Below are 17,282 nucleotides of genomic sequence, written 5' to 3'. Positions count from 1 at the left end.
TGTATACCTCATACATGATTTAAACGAGTTCTGTGTTTTGTAAAACAATGTGTTTAAGAGTAATTCCACAGAGCTTTCCTGTTTCATGCTAGTTCATTTTAATAAACTCAAATTTACTAGGCCATCTAAGAGCAAGGCAGAGATTTCATCAATACCTTCCTAAAATCTAACCTGTGGTTGATTTGTTATTAATCACACTGGTAACCAGAACAGTTTGTATATGTTTAGGGAGGTCATGATACAAAACTAAAAGTTTTAGACACTGCAGCAGCTTGGCATGGTAATTCCACATCTCTTGGCCTCCAATCGCAAATCTGAGAGCAGCAGTTTCTCTCCAAGTAAAAGAAGAAGCAAGAGCAAGTTAAGTTTCCTGAGCGTACCAGTGAGCATCTGTTGGTGTCCCTGGCATAGATGCCAAAAGGTGGTAATAAAGTTAGAAATGTTTTGGGGGTGGGGGGCAGGGAGCACGGCTTTAGAGACCAGATGTGAATTCTGATAGATGGAAAGGCAATTAAAGCGCATCTGGAGAGATGGTTTCTTCCAGTTGTCATGACCCTCTGGTGCACTTGGAACTATTCCAGAAGGTTACTAAAGGAACAAAGATCTCTTGAAGAACTGAGCATGCAGTGTTAGAAAGGTAAAACACAGAGGTGTCCTAGAGGGCTCTATTTTTCATTCTTTCACCATGATCTGAAGCAGCTGGCTATAAAGGGCCTAAATCACATAGTTGTGTTGTTATCCCTCACTACACTGATAAAGAGATTAAATAAGGCACTGGCAGTTTGCTTTCAAAAGAGGGTGAAAGAAGAACACAAGAAAGTGAATTAGAGATGAAGAATGTTAACATGAAGGAGAAGAAATAAAAGTAATAAAATGAAAGAAATGAGAAACTAGACAGCAAAGGAAAGAGAATCAGGCAATTACACAGCACTTCAGTGAGATGACAGTTCTGCGTGCAGCCTATGTGAACCCAGGGTGATGTGAATTCCAAGCAGGAATTTTCTTACATCCACCTAAATGGAATAGCCACAATGGGAGGACACAGGTGGAAATGGCAGAAGTACCATGCTCCAGTCTAAAAATAAATACACTACTTATTTCCCAATCCGTCTTTGGGAAACTGCAATCAGGAATGCTTAGGTTTATTATTTTCTCTCTCAAACTCCTGAAAAGACAAAAAGGAATCCTATTAATAAAGTGTAATGAGCAGACTCACAAAAATTGGATTAAAATCCCCTGTTTTGCTTGCATCTAGATTTTAGTTTTGATGATTGGTTAGCACTTTAGTGTAAGCTTCACACAATATATATAAGAAGTCAAAGCTCTAATGTCTTTCTTACATTAAGTTGTTTGAATGTAGCAAACCAATTATTCGACATACATCAGAAGAAATTTACCTTGAAAATTTACCAATCTGACAAGAGTTAATGGATTTACTATCAAAAAATAAGGGGTTTTTTTTCTGCACAAGCTAGTAGGCTCACTGCATAGCCAGATCTTATTGCAAAGCCAAAGACCTTAACATGATAAAAGCAAAAAGCATTAAGTGTATTAATGGCTGTTCAAAATGAATTGTCTTTGCAGTATAGCAATGCATCATCTAGCTTCTGTTCACACTTCTTTGATTAAAAAACCAACAACCAACCCAACAAACCACTCACTCTTCGTAGCTTAAGAGGCCCAAAAGCCTTTTCATGAAACAATTCTGTTGTCACTTTTATATAGGGTTAGTTGATGCCTTTCCCCCTCCTTTTTTCAATGAGCCAAATATAATTAATGACTTCAAAATGGAATTAGTTCAACAGCATTTGGCTGAAAGCATTTATTTATATGAATCCAGTTACAAATCATAACTCAAAGGCATATTGTAAAGAAATTTACTTGACTGAAAATTCAAATAGCAGCCTTCTATATAAAAGTGGTATTAAAGCTTAGACATTAGTACAGTCAACAAATTCTGATTTTAACAGGCTTGGATAAAGATATAAATTTTGGCTTAGCGAGTCTGCTTTGGCTGTCAATACTCTGAAATAGATACAAGTTTTAACAAACCTTTAATTCAAAAGCCCATTATTGTACCAACTGAAATAGAAAGACTCGAGTATCAAAGAAGAGTTCTTCTCCACTTTCATGGTATTACTTCTGTAAGACACCAATTGATCTACAGCCCTTGAAAGAAAACAACTTGCTTCCCTCTCCTGCATAAAAGTCAGAGCAGTTTTTTCATCCATCACAGTGTAACAACATCAAAATACACATTCTGCATCAACTTAAAACAGGAAAAAAACCTGCCAACCACAAAGCCTTTACATGACGTGTACATTTACTTTGTCTGACAGATTCACTACATAAAAAAAAGTTTTCATTAAAAAAAACTAAATGAAGATTTGTTTAAAGCAGTCAGTAAGAAAAAAAATGAGGAAAAACAGAAGTGAGAATTTATACAGATTTACCTATTGCTAATGTTACTCTTATGTGCTCTTCAGCTTCATAACAAAAACACGGATAGCTTCCTGAATCCAGCAAGAGAAACATTACCTTCATCTAAACACCAAAGTGCAAAGCCTCCTTTCCCTGGCAAAGGAAGGAATACCTCTGCAATCAGCACGGTGGGCAGGGGCTGCTGTTCTCCAGCAGCGTCTCTGGGCTGAAGGCGCACTAGCTGGGCCTTACACAGGGCACAGGTGGGTTGAGGCAAAGTCGGCCCAGCAGCAAAGCCCCAGCTCAGGCAGTAGCTGTGAGTAGTTATTACAGGTCTAACTTTTGACAGATTTAAGCCTTTCACCAGCTTAATATCAGATAATTTGGAAAGGACACGAATGACGTAACTCTGACTGTTATAGGCTGTTCAGGAGTCTAAAGAGCACTTGGTGATACCACCTGTGCCCACTGCTTTGGGGTGGATTCCAGTTCACTTTGCTCCTTTTAACTCCTGCCACAGAGTCTGTTTCTGCTGGCTTTTCTAGAGGGCAGGGTGAAGTTTCACCAACACGTTCATAGCGCATGGCTGCCTGGCACAGTCCTGTTTCATATTGTGGCGGGACATCTGTCCAGAGCAGACAACTGCATGCTCACCTTCTAAACTGGAGATTATTTTTCTCATCTAGGACTATTTATGCAATGTCCTGAGATTTAATAAATTGCCATATTAACTGTTGGTTACTTAATAACTAATCCACAACATTAAGCAGCGTCTGATAAATTGTGTAACCAAATTAATTTACACTCTCACATTAAAACCAGTTACTGTTAATAAACAATGCCTTAAAATATTTAGGTGGGTTCTTTAATTCAATTTAACAATGTACTTGGAACTACTGTAATGGCATTAGCAGACAGGTAAACAAATACATGCTCATTTTCATTCCTTTAGCGATACAGGTATTTTTCTCTTTAAGAACACAGTCCTTCAGTTTCTTGTGTTCTGTTACTACACTCTATTTTCCCTGAAAAACATCACAGTATTCACACTCAACTTTTTTCTGGATGGGAATGCTTTCCAGGCCATGCTAAATGCTCTTTAAATTGTTCAAATGCCTGATCTCACCACTAAACAAGTATCATTTTGAGAAGCAGTAATAAGCACAGCTTCACTGAGATCCGTTTTTCTTACTGGCCCATATTAAAGGAGGGAAGAGTTCTTCAGCAACGTTATCAGAAAGGTATTGCACAGAAGCAGCTCAGCCTGCCTGCCTGCGGGGACAGGAACCACTAACATCTTTGATGCGTGCAAGCAACTCCGCTAATGTGAAGAGAAAACCGGATCTGCTACACCAACCTTACGGTCACTTGCTGGGAATGAAGCTAAAGGACAACTTCTTCCTTTAGATAGTCTTTGGGACAACAAACAAGTTTTGAGAAGAAATGTAAAAGCCTAATGGAGAGTAGGTTTGGAATAATTTCTCCCATTCTACTAACATGATTTATGCACATTCAAACCGCTTGGGACATGACACTGTTTTCAAAAGGAAAAAATGAGTAGGTACTTAAAACTAAATGAATCTCAAAACTGCTTTCTACTGACACTGTTTACAATGGGCTTAATTATTTATGGGAAAAAAACCATCCCATTGTATATCTGCCTGAATTTTTGAAAAACAAGTAAAGGGAATAAAAATTAAAATCTTGTTTGTAAAGCACCAGATTAGCAGCAAGCAATCTGGGTTTTGTCTCCTTGGATAAATCTCTCAGATAGCTGGATCAAAGTAGTCTTTTGTGAAACAGACACTTTACTGAGATGTTGGGAGACTTGGAACGTTTTCCAAAGTGATAACAATTTTGGTATCCAGCTTAATACAACTTTAAAAGCATTTTCTGAAAAGTAGAATTAATTATAATTAAATTTCATTCTTCTCCCACATTATATTTGGTGATTATATTTGAAGTCATGCTATGTAATTTCAATTATTAAGGTGCTTTTACACTAGGAGTAGATAAGAGTCCTCAAAAACTGTAAAACTCCCACCAACGAAAATATGCTTGGCTAACAAAAACTTACTCAAATTTAGAAACAGTGCCTTAGCCAGTGCAGAGCAGTGCTTCTCATGTGAGAAACATAGCTTTATGACAGCTTTGGACATGCTCCTAGAATTTTAACTTTAGGCTTCAAGGAGCCAAGCTGGACATCTGTGCATGTTGCCCATTCAGAATATCCATTCACATACAAAGAAATCCCACCCACCGCTAATACAAAATTTGAACTTAGCGTAGTTACCAAATCACTAATAACGCAGCAACAATCCAAAAAAAAAAGGAAGTTAAGCTTCCACAACCCCACACTATTTTTTGTTGGCACCTCCCCGAGAAATTTTTCAATTCAATTAGGGGGGGAAAAAAAAAAAGTATTGAAGGATTTCATTTCGGCATTTTGCTTTTACGAGTTGCTGGCAACTTTCCCTGTGCACACGTGTACACACGCTCTCTGAAATAACAAGCTATTAACTTGACAGTTCAGGTATTTTAAAGGTGGGAAAAACAGTCTCTAAAGAGTTAGCTTTTTTCTTTATTCAAAGGTAAATTCTTTCAAAAGTTCTTTCAATTTAGCATATAAATTGAATTCATTTGATTAGCCTTTCTAAAATGCAAAACTCTTGTCTCTTCCAAACACGCTTTATGCCAGCTAGCAGGCCAGGACTTGACATACTCGAGAGTGAGGAAATCTCTACCTTCTTTTAACAGCACAGTACAAACATGTCTGCTATTCATTTGTCATAGCAAGGTACACACACAGCCATTACATTTACTTGAGAGAAATGGTCACTATTTACAACCAATTAATATAATTTCCCGAGAAAAAGGCTTGATTTCAGCATGTTGAGCATCCTCAAATCTCCCCAATGCCCTTGTGTGCAGAAGGGAGCAGTGCTATTAGGAAGACTCAAACATGTTGCAAAATCCAGGTAAAGCCACTTAGTCAGTAAAGCTCTTCAAGTACAGCTCATTTCTCCCCATCAACAGGGCGAGGCAACAGATACAGAAATGGGCCTCCTTAAAAAGAGGTATATTTTTCTCTAAACAGAAAAATATGAACTTATTTTCCCTGTAATATCTTCCTCAAATCGCCAAGAATGAACGTTTCTGAAATGTCAGAAGCTTGTGGTAATAGCTCCTTCTTCCTCCTTGACCACAGGGACTCGTCATGGTACACGTACTGTCCCAGGATGGAATTCTTCCTCCAGATAACACTAATGCAATGGGATAGCAGCAAAGGATTTGATACAAGTTTTAAACATACTTCCAGAGAATAATTCAGTGACGTACCATTCAGTGACAATTTTTTCCGAAGAGGTAATTACAGACTACTTGCTGACAATTATTTCCAGGTCCCAAAGCAAACAAGACAGACAATGGCACAGATCAGCGATCTGTTTCATATCTCTAGTAACAACTTCATTATTAGGACAAATGTATTTAAAGCACAGTATTAACAAAAGGAACATTTTAAGAACACTTAACCTGACACTGTTTTAAAAATATAAGAATATAGTCTAGGGAACTATCAGAACATCAACTTGAAGGAGGTATGTAATGTTGTGACCACTAATATAAAAGGTGTTTACAGCTTTTTCATGGGCAAAAGAAAGTGCTAAGTACAAGCCTGAGCCTTCACAGTTCCCCCAGTCCTGGCCTTCTGGAGAGCTTTCTGTCCTTTCACCAAATGCAAATGTTGGTCTCTCTGAGGTGCCCAAACTGTTACTTTCAAGCCTTGATGTCTTTACACAATTCCCAGCTGTTCTTTTTAGCCTCTTACATTCTGACTTCTGTTTACTGATGCACTACTTCTCTAAGTGTAGTAGCACATCAATTAATTATACAGTAGTATGCCTAATCAGGTTTCCCTAGGGTTTTTAACAGAAACCCTTTGTATTTCCTAATGATTCCATGAGATTGTAACTATTTTTAGTTCAGCAATAAAAGAAAGAAGAGTCTGCTGACAATACTATCTCCATAAAAGGTGAAACTGGTATTAAAACCGTTGATCCAAGCACACTTGAACTTTGGAGAATTCAGATTTAGTCTGGATTTTATGATTAACATTTTTATGTACTACATAAGCAGTCAGCACTTACAGACATGAAATACAAATTAAGAAGACTGGAACTGAAGAACTTATGTGACCTACTTTATATTTTAATATTAAAACAGATACATTCAAATTAATAGCAAAGTCTCCATTGCCTTCAACACAATGCTACCACCAATTGGTCAACAGCAGTCCAACAATTTTCTGTGATCAGTCTCTCATGCCCTGCCTTCTTCTGAAGAGGATATGTGCTCTAGATGCCCAAGATTATTTTTCTTTAGTTCTAAGGGAAACATCCACAACTTTTGTCATTAATTTAAGGGAGAATTCAGGATTTAAAAACAAACAACACCACAACAAACTACTAAAGGCCCAAATCGGCAAAAATACATCCAGCTTCCACACTACAAAAGCTCAGAAAAAGCTGTAAAAAATCAGTTTGGTGGACTTCCACTGTGCCAGAGCTGGTCACATTTTTGTCTGAATTTTATCTTGTATTAGGAGGGGCCGTAACTAAAAATGTAAGTAGGCAGCTGCCTTCCTATAAAAGTGTTACTCCTAGAATAATAGAAGAGTTGTTGTTGGAAGGCACCTCTGGAGATTGCTTGGTACAAGCCCTTGCACAAAGCAGGGTCAATTACAGCTCAGGGTTCTGTCTAGTCGAGGTCTGAATATCTCCAAGAATGGAGACTCCACAACCTCTTTGGGCAACCTGATGCAGTATTTGACAACAGGCATAATAACATATTAAAAAAACTGATCCAAGAGTAGACATTTAGCTTTCATTTATGCATTTTATGTACCTTTTGCCCATCCTTCCCCACCCAGTGAAACAGCAGTGTTGCATACATACCTCCTGTCCGTCACCCATGTTTATACACTTGAGTCACACTGCACACAGAAACAGCACTGCTGACATCATGTAAGCTCAGACACTCTTACCTAGTATATTGGCAAGACTGGATTCTGAGACGCTGCTTTTAATTCTTAATCTTACCTATTCCCCAAATCAGAAATGAAGATGTGCCAGAGATAATTTCCACATTATGAAAGTAGCGCTCTCTAGCATTCCACGGGGACCTGTCTGCAATGCTGAACTGTATCTCTATACAGTTCCTTTTGTCCTGTATTTGTTCTTTGATGTACAAATATGCCACAGACTAAGCGGTGATCTCTTTGATGTTGAACTTTTATACTTTATTGCAACTAGCAGGCTTACAAGAGGAGCTGCCAGTCATTTTCCCTTCTAAACATTCAAATTTCATGAGGCATTTGCTTTATGAGTCAGATTTCTTAGTAACTTGTTTTCAGAATTTCCACAAGAACAGTGCTACTCTTCTGGAATGATAACTTGATTAAAAACCAAGATCCAATCAGGTTTTTCAAGTATTACAAATTAATAAAAGCATTAGATAATACATCTGAATGTATTTAACATAAAGTATAATTACCTAGTCAAGTATGCATTTCCTCAGTTTCTTTTCGATCATTCGGGCTGGTACCTGAACTCTAGCAGTGACCAGGAGTAGTTGCATTGGGAATAGTGTAAAGCCAAGGCAAGCATGTAGGGGTACCTCTCCAGCTCCTCTGCCAGCCTCCAGCAGTTTACAGTTCAGAAACTTCCAGAGCCAGAGGTAGCCTCTGCAGTACAGTTTTTCATAATGCAGAGTGTATACATAAAATTTTAGACTGACAATACCAAGGTAGATTAAATTACAAAGTTAGTTACTTCTGTGACAAAACACTAATCAACACTGGCAGGAATAACATGTTATAAAGTGCAAATTTACCACCAGTACATGCTAGAGCTGTCAGTGTGAGACATACAAAAAAGCTTCCATTCTGAAGCACTTTTGCAAGGACTTTTAAATCAGTCCTAAGAGCAGAAATTCTTTGGAGCGAGATTTTGCCATTCAAAAGGTCTCTGCTTTAGAGTGACCTTCATATTTGGCTATTTTTCCCTTCCGTAAGTATAAACACTGTGGTTGAGAGGGAAAACATCAGAAGAAAATTAGAATATTTTGGAACAGTGACAGCAAGGAGGGAACATTTCCCCATACAGAGCTCTAGGTTTCCACAACAAAATCAGTACTGCTACCGATGCCCCTCTCCAAGCCAGCTAGTTTAAAGATGCATCGTCAGTGTACCGGCCAGAGAAATGCACTACTTTGAACATTTTAATTTCAAGTTAAAATTTTACAGTGAAAATATAACCATATTATAGCTTAGTTGGTTTTAGTAAGAGAGAAATAAGAATTTAAAATGAAACAAATTCGTTACAGATACTGATTGCTCTTTTTCAAAAAGATCTAGCAGCTCAGTAGTGAAAAGTGCATGTTGAGAGCTAGATGTATTCAAAGGAGGGAGCACCCGAGCATTAGCCATGCCAGGCAGCCAGGTGCTGAACTCCACCTTTCTGGCTGGGAGCTGCTAAATTATTCCCAGAGATACCGGGGGATTTTTAAGAAATCTGGTTAAATAGAGCCAGCCGTAGCAATACTGGAATCATCACATTTTCAGGGCCCTTTCAGGTCCGGGCAAAAGTTAGTTCTCAGTGCTCACCCAGATCCGATGCACAGTAAAATAACCCACCAAGAAAAACACTAGGGTCAAACACCGCTCGTGTTACTGAGAGGTTTTTACATCTGAGAGTATCCATCTGAGTTACTGAGAGTTTCCATCAAAGCATCCTGTACAGCAGGCAGGAGGGAGAATTTTGATCCTCCTTGAAGAGAACAATAGGAAAATCAATTATTTTCTTTAGTTCCCTCTGCTGGCCCACTCTAGTCCCTATGCCTTAGCGTCAGCCCAGTGCCCTTCCACACTGCTGGCTGCCACAGGTGCTGCCAACCACTGCTGTTCTCCCTGCTATCACTGGGGAGCATCTGGGGAGGGAGGAATGCTCTGCGCCTGTTTTCCTCAGCCATTTAGAAGGCGCCTATGCATATGAGGTTTCTCAAATGAAACATCTCTGGCTCTTTAATTAACCTGTCTGGTTTTTTTATTATCTGTTGATACAAGAATCTATCCAGCAGTTATAAACATCTTTATGAACTCATATTTTAAGCAAATATTTCTTTTAATTCAATAACGCACCCACGGTACAAGAAAAACTCTACCCGAAGCTTAACACAATACATCTCTGTCAATCTAACAATTGCAGGGAGTGTCCCTTTGAAGGAAAACAACGTTGAGTGTAAACTCAGCTACTCCAGACGATCACTAACAATCTGCCCCTCTCTGCGTGGCAGAGCATGACCCTGCAGCAAGAGTTACAAACACACCTCCAAAACCCTAGAGTGCTCCAGCCTGATGTGTAAGGCGTACTACCGAATGGTAGTTTCACTTACATTTATACTCTCCAAAACTGGTTAGTAACACCCAGCATGCAAACATTTCTACGGTAAACTAGAAGGGGCTAGTCCAAGGAGGGGAAAAACCAGTGGAATCTACAAGCAGTTTTCTGCAGTGCAAAAGATGGGTTTATTAATTCCCAAATTGAGCTTCAAGCAATCACTATAAATTTACTAGAAAATGCGTTTTCCCACAATAACTACTCCGCCAAATCAAACAGAGACAAAGATGAGCTAATTAATTTAGCTGAATGAAAAAATGCACCCATTATGAGTAACATTATGGTTGATACAGGAAGAGAGCTGCTGCTCCTGTCAAGTAGTAGAGCAATTTATACCATTCAAATGTAAGTTAGGCATTTGCATGCTTTAATTCTATGTACAGAAAGGAAGATCCAAATGTTCTGATGACCAGGGATCACTTTTTACCGGCTTTCCACACTCTACCTAGACTAATGGCTTCAGGCAAAGAGCACCTGAGGCTTCAAAAGAATTTAACCTTCTTTTGGGGTGAGAAGATAAATGACAGTTCCAATCATGTCCCATTAGGCACAGGGCCAAGTAGAGAAGGCTGGCCAAGAGAGTACTTCTCCCCTCAGAATCAAGAGTCAGGTAAACATCAACTCATGCAAGTTTTAGGCACGCTTAACCCATGGCACTGTATCAACTCCTAAGACCCCTGGCAGTCTCATAAGAGGTGAGAATTAAGTGCCACATGCAATGAGAACTTGATTTCTAATTGGATCGTGTAAATTGTACCAAGTCTTAAAGAGCAAGTGATACTGGGATGGAAGGATAAAATTACTGAGCCAATCCTGCCTTCCCTGGTGTTTTGGAGAAAGAGGTAGAAATTCTACACCACAAACACATGCCCAAGCACAGCCCTGTGCCCTTTCAGACTGTGGTGGAGACTGAAAACCTAAGGCCCTGCATACAATCCTAGTTCCACTGATTCAATTCATCTATTCTGAAATTACTATTTAAAACTAAGACAATTCTGTCCAAAATAAAAGTCAGCTGAAACAAACACGGCTTTCAACTGCATTTCACATGCACACCACTCAGCTTTGTAGGATTATTTAACTAAAGCAGTTCAAAATACCACCCCGCCTCATTTGTATAACTTGGTATACAGACAACCTCAGTGCCCCAGATGCCTCCCCCCTTGCCTCTGGGGCAGAGAGGTCAATGCACCAGCAGAACCAAATACATCAGCTCTTGTATGTGAGACATCTGGAAGCAGAAGCCATTCCATACTGCATCCTTCCTTAGGTTTCCATTCATGGAGTTAACAAAATAACTGCACGAATAACAAAGTCTTTTGGTCTTCAAGAATACTAAACAAACAGCACACTGCAGAAGACAATGTATGCAAATTGTGACAGGATCTTGTCCTTATTTTTAGTTGACAGTGCAGAAAAGTATTGTCAACATACCAGGTGTGAGCAGAGGTGGCAGGAGGCCCAAGCGTGCCTTGCCAGGCCCAGTGCCTGCAGCGCCTCTGACGAGCACCACCTAGGGCCAGTGAAAAGCAATCCTGGCACGCAGGAACACGGCCCATGGTACTCTGTCAGCCAGACAAAACCCCAGTTTGTGGTCACTTCAGTTTGAAAGAGCACTCTGACAAACCCTTTGTCACAGTGCATCTGTCTATGTAAAGATTTAATGTCACTTTTCCACCCCCTCGTTTGAGAATGATCAACTTCTTCTAAAGTGCATAAATAGAGAGTCATGCAGTTGGTTTTATGAAGCACCTTGTCCCAGGATTCAATGGCAATAAATAGCACAGTATTTCAAAGAACACAAACATTACACGGTAATTACATGGCTGATACCCTATAAGTATGCTGACTATTCTATTTGCATTGTTCAGAAGTGAAGAGGTTAGACTTATTTACATCCAAGTAGCTTTAATTAAGCTTTGAGATAAATGCTCTTAAAATGAAAGCTAGGATGATTATACCTCTCTCGACATTGATTTTAGCCTAGATGGCTACGTATGTAGCATGACAAAAGGCCCAAAGGCTGGAATCGCACAAACAGAAGAGCCACAAGCTATGGGCCCTGCATCACTCTCCACCACACAGGAAAGAAAACAAAAAATGCAGTGAAATTATGACCTTACTGAAATCAACTGCTTAAGCGTGGTGGAGCCAGGCTGTATGTTAAAGGGCAGCAGCAGTGGGTGATGCTGACCACTGCAAGTTCACAGTAAGATGAACTGCACCCAGCTGCATTCACTAACAGCAATGCATAAATGGGCTATATTTGATGGTGAGGGCAGCAGGCTACCCCACCCCAACAGTGCTGTGGAACCCCAGACTTCTCTAGGGCAACTTGTGCACCTGTGAGATCTTTAAATGTCAGAGAATCACATTAGGCTGCATCCAAAAAGTGCAAGCAGCACTGGCCATCTCAGAGGCTGCAACCGCATGGCTAATAACAGCTTCAGCTTCGTGCTTCTGAGCAGATGGTACACACGCACAAAGCGAGTGGCGATAGGATGTAAGAGAGATGCCCTAACGTTCACAACACTGGACTCACGATTTTCCTGGATATCCATTCGCTCCTGTCAGCATGAAGGCTTCACCTTCCCCAGACACCAAAAAGGAAAGGGGAAGCAAATGCTAATTTAATTACATTTTTTCCACAAAACTGAGAAGCTGTGCATGAACCCGTGCAGGCAGACAATCTCAGTGTGAAGTGCTGGTAGCACAAGGGGCTCTCTCCAGCGCATTGACTTTTCCATGTCTGTCAGCAAGCTCCCTACTGCAGCTAACCCCCACCCTGAAGAGGGGAACAGCACGACACCCCGTGAGTCACTGCTGCCCTGAGTCACTCCCTGGTGTTCTCAACATAAGGTGCAGGCAACTGGGAAGCAGCCTGAAACTGCACCGAGCTTGCCAACCTATATTTTGCAGAACTTCTTAGCCTAAATGCCTCTAGCAAGAAAAGTGAAAAAAAACCTGGGCAAACTAAAGACTTTGTTAACCACAGGCAAGGCTCCCTTTAAAACAGTATGAAGCTTAAGAAGAAAGTCCATCTGCCAGATCCCCTAACAAGGCTTTCTGCTTCAACTTTTCAGTCTATGGTGGTTTGTTTTTTTTTTTTTCTTCCAACATGCAGAGAGGTCTGCACCATGTAGAGTCACCTTTTTCTCATAACATAGCTATTCTTGGAAGACAGAATCCTCCACTGTTGATGTTTACTACTAAAAAGAGGAAAAAAAGATCTTCAAAAAAGAACAGGAGGTTTAGAAGACAGTTTCTGCACCATTAGTTATGTGTATATCCCTTCAATATCAGTCCTCAAGGGAAAGACAAATCACAAAAGGAGAGAACTAGTGCTTGCTTGATCTCAGGAGTTATCACTGTAATTGCAAATTACAGCTCACAGATAAATACAAGAAAAGTGAATATTTTTTTCTCTCATTGTAAATAAAAAACCCCCCACAGAATAACATTCTAAAATGTATCAAGTCTGACTAATAGCTAATTCTTGTCACACACAGTTATTTTGCACACTACAAAAACTTATCTCATGGGAATGCAAAAAAACCCCAAACCAAACAACATGCTGCATCTCAACTTCCTCTAACACTAGATAGAGAATCGCGAAGTCTGACAAAGTTGCATGTTATCTACTGAGGAGAGACACAAAGATTTGACAGTTTTGATTTAGTAAGCATAGTTTACAAATAAATATACCAATATATAATTCTGTTGTTTAGTGAAGATGAAATACTAGGAACCCTGATACTAATTAGTACAATAGTGATCATTTCTATACTGTACTGTAGGCAAAAGAAGCAAGAACGAAGATTTCAACCTTCTTAAGGTTAAAATTGAGTGCTACATCATCCTAGGGAAAAAAGCAAACATGCAAGGCTCTCTATAATGGGGAATGAGCAAAGAAATCAGTCTTTTTCATACACGTTGGGGAAGTACTTGATATAAAGAGGACTCAGTTCTTGACTGAGGTCTCTCCACACTACTCCCTGAACTAATAAATGCCAATACAAACATTCACCTCCCCACTGCAGTCAAGCTGCAAAGCTGCAGGCCATTATCCTGCATCACATGCTGAACCAGATGCCACCTCCCCCCGACCCCCCACATCAGTTCACTGGATAAAACGTGACAACATTTCATATCTGTGCAGAGCCCACACCCCAAACACCAGCGATGCCTAACTACCCACCTCTACAGCCTCATCCCTTCAGGGATTTTTTTTTTTTTTTTTAAATTTTAAAAAGGGTACAGAAGTCCTTGTGTGGTGTCCATAGACCATTTCAGTTTTGACTCAATTATTCAGAATGATCCTAGTAGAATTATTTTTAAGATCGTATTGCCAGCCAGTTGGAGAAGGTTCACCATTTTAGCTAGGCAAGAGCTGTAAATAACTTTAAAGAATTTGATCTAGTCAGATGTTCAGCACCTAGTTTTCACTGACTTAAACAGGAGGAACAGATTCTTCATACTTGAAAGGAGTGTCCCCAACCGAAACTTGTACAGAGCATGCAACTGCCTTTGATTATCACAGAGTGAGACATAAAGACAGATTTCCTCTTCTTTTACTTGCAAATCTTGAGAGTTTTTCAAAGGGCCTGAAAAGTACATTTCAACAATAAACCTCAATCCAACCTTATCCTGCGAATATGTAATGCAACAAATGTCTTGGGTACAAGTCATTCAAATCAGTTGTATAAAACTAAATGAGCAAGAAAACAGCCTCCTCTCAGCTAGCAATTCCAAAGGCCAGATTCTGTTAATATTTAGTCAACCGAAGTTCTGCACCACTGTATTTGCTAAATTGGATTTAACTTTCAATAGTGCCACAGCGAAGGCAAATTTAAACATACTTCAGTTTGTAAAGCAGCTTTTTTTTTTAAACCTACAGCAAGATATTTTTCCATAGGCAGTTGTTTACTATTGAAAAACACAGAGTAATTACCAACATGCTGGCTGGTTAGTTCCAAAATACATGACAAAAAACACGTCAAAAGGTCAAGCTTGACAGACTCAGAAAAGCTCACCCGCAGTAAGCAGTACTGCATAAATCCCCGGACAGACGGCCTCCGAGCAACCTGGCTCTGCCAAGACTGAGTGTGGAGGTCGTTGCAAATAAAGCAGGCTCTCTTCAGTGCTACAGCCAGGCAGCAAGGGAAATCCTGCTTATCTGCCCAACCGCAGTCTGGGTAGTCATTAAAACTGCAGTAAGATTCAAAAATCATGTGCACTAATAAGGAAACCAACAGAGTCTATTTCCTTAAATAAGTATTTTTAAATGATTGAATTTTCATTCAAAGACAGCATCAGTTGGAAAACTAGTTATACTTCCAATGATCCAAACACAGATTCCCCAAAGTGAAACAATTTTCCTTACTGCTAAGTAACAACTGATTCTACTCTTCTGGTCTATCCTCCACAAAACGGCAACAGATTCAACTTTGTTAATGTCCACACATCAAAAGTCGGTATTAGTAGCTCAAATTCTACATTAACAGCAAATACACGTGGGCAGGAAAAGCTTAGAAAATTTACATCTACCTTCTCACCAATCTCTATTTAGGAATGTCCATATAAAGGATAGTAAAACTACTGCTAGGTTCATTTTCATGCTTTATAAGCTCATCAGCAGACTGAACCCTTCTCCTGGGCCTGATGATAGTACAAGACAAGTACCACTCCAGCTCTCACCAACACTAGGCCAAATCCACCCCTGTCTCCCTACAAAGTAGGTACCAAAAAGCGGTAAAATACCACGCTTTTGACTCTATCTCCCTCTGCCTTGGGCTCACCTCCTATGGCATGACAACTGAATCCATGTTTGTACTCCAGTGCAGAATTTTTGTTCACCAATTCATAGCGCTTCGTACTATTCTCCTTGAAGTCAACCTTGAAGCTTCTGCCAGTGAAGACTCTCGCAGAAATAAGATCTGTACCAACAAATATGCTGGTGAAATTATCCGACTTCTTTGTAAACTTTTACTGGTAAGCACGTAAAGTTGCACTCTCCCTTAAAGCTATAAGCTGGTTAACTGACCTGCAAATATTATAAACTAAGAATGCAAGACTTCCTGAATCCTCTACACAGATTGGCAACAGTTGATAAATAATTTTTAAAAGCCCATCAATCTACAAAATACTTGATCAGTTATTATGAACTCTGACGCTTCACCACTGCTTGTTTTCTTAGATAGAAAAAAACCCCTCTTTACCCTCTGCTTGAAATCAGAAAAATCACGTTTCTTATCACGCCACCTGTCTTAAGGACATGTCCAGCCTCTTCATTGGACTAGCCCGTCTTCCAGCTCTGTAAGCGTACTAGCGCAGCTATTGATGTGCTGACAACTGGCCAGAATCTTCACTCATTCAAACCTGTGTATAGTCTGGAAGTCTGAGGACTTTTCAAAATGAAAGAAAGCACATTTGCCAGGACATTATGTTGCATGAAAAAAACAACAACTCATGAATTAATTTCACATGGTATCAATTCGGGCTACCTAAATATCAATTAAGAAAGGAATATATTCTTCACTTGAAAAAAAAGAATCCAACAGGGGAATCTGTAACATCCCATATTCTCCTGCAGACTATAGTTTTCACTTAAACTTCAGAACGGTAGAAGATCAAAAGGGCCAAAAAATGCCATTACAGCACTGAGAATAAATAAAATACTCAGTTCACCTACACATTTTACATTTATCCCTTGTACCTTCAAGCTTATACTCCCTATGCTACTGGTCTACTTCTCTCAAATCACAATATTGGATTGCGGATCTATTATTTCATAGCAGTCAGAGGTCACTTTGAGACAAACAACAACGCATTTCCTCCACCTGAACACTGTCCAGCAAATTAGAGAAAGGATAAGAAACCAAGACAGTTTTTCAATGAAGTAGAAAACTAAGTAGTATGAAACATAAATGAAACGTACCACAGAAGTATTCTGTAAAAAGTACAAAAACCTAAGTATTTTCATGATAAAGCTGTTAGCAATTACACTTTAAAACCCAAAAGCTGGACTCTGCAAAGATTTTTTACATTAGTGTGGAAACCAGTTTAAATGAAACTCCCAAGAGAGTAAAAGAAGTATTTCAAAGTTGAGTTGCTGAAAATCATCTGCCTGCTTTTTTACATCACACCTTAAGTCTCTGTCCAGAAGCATACAAGGCAATTACACCCTCTGAATTTTTAAATTTTGTGTACTTCCCTTTTTTCCTTTTTCTTTTTTAAAAAAAAAAAATTTATTTGATTTCATGGTTTTAACAGGCTTGTGAGGGATATGCTGAAAAACTCTTGTCAAAATAAGTAGAATTCTAAGGGACTGCTAAAATATCCATGTAGTTTGCACTTAAAAAAATGCATTTCCTTTTGTTACAGATGCAAGTATTTGAATCAACC

General features: G+C 39.4%; 1 protein-coding gene across 4 annotated transcripts in view; it reads right to left on the bottom strand.

Moving 5' to 3' along the window:
- Positions 1-17,282, bottom strand: part of RORA (RAR related orphan receptor A) — a 383,361-nt gene that overhangs the window by 57,504 nt on the left and 308,575 nt on the right. The window lies entirely within an intron of this gene.

This window comes from Strix aluco, chromosome 12 (assembly GCF_031877795.1).
Source record: "Strix aluco isolate bStrAlu1 chromosome 12, bStrAlu1.hap1, whole genome shotgun sequence".
Lineage (NCBI taxonomy): Eukaryota > Metazoa > Chordata > Aves > Strigiformes > Strigidae > Strix > Strix aluco.
Note: the sequence above shows the minus strand (reverse complement) of the source record. Positions and strands in the feature narration are given on the sequence as shown.